The following is an 832-nucleotide window of genomic DNA, read 5'->3' as shown; positions in this document are numbered from 1 at the left end:
TGATGCTTGGTGAATTGTGAGCACTCAGTGTGCAGCACCATAATTACATGAGAACTGACTTGCAAGACTTTAGAACAGAAACTGACACCAAATAATATAGTAGTAGTAGTGTCATCATTTATCACACTGCCCTTGATAAACTGCGAGTTGATATGCCTCGTCAATGAGAAAAGGGTGTGTCCTTTACTCTCAATCCCCCATGGCCTGGCATGCACGCACCTAAAACAGCTGTTCAATGAACAGATGGACAAACAGATTCTGTTAGGCCCTACAGGGCATAAAAATTCAAAAGCCATGCCCCTGTGAAGAAGGCACAGCCAGGCTGGTCTGACGGCTCCAAGGCAGAGACTGGCCCACTTCTTCTGTAAAAAGGCCTGACAGTAAATTTTTTAGGCTCTGGGACCATACACAGTCTGTTGCAAATATTCAACTCCGCCACTGTAGTGGCAAAGTGGCCAGAGACACTAGGTAAATAAACGGACTTAGCTGTATTCCAATAAAAGTTCACTTACGGATACTAAAATGTAAACTTCCTATTATTTTCACGTCGCAAAATGTTATTCTTTTGATTTTTTTTACCCTAACCATTTACAAATGGAAAAACAGTCCTTAGCTCGCTAACTGTTCAAAACCAAGAGGCTGCTTTACTTCCCCCTGCGCGGCCTAGACTTCTCCCATCCTGGCTGAAAGGTTTCAGCTAGCGTGACCGTGCTCCGGGGATGGCGCCTTTAGGGAGGCAGGCCTCGGATTGGGCCAGGTAGAGTGGGCGGGACCGAGGGTGGGCACCGCGACGCGTACGCGGTGGGAAGGGGCAGGTCTGGATTGGTCCACT

Source organism: Desmodus rotundus, chromosome 9, assembly GCF_022682495.2.
Source record: "Desmodus rotundus isolate HL8 chromosome 9, HLdesRot8A.1, whole genome shotgun sequence".
Taxonomy (NCBI): Eukaryota; Metazoa; Chordata; class Mammalia; order Chiroptera; family Phyllostomidae; genus Desmodus; species Desmodus rotundus.
Note: the sequence above shows the minus strand (reverse complement) of the source record.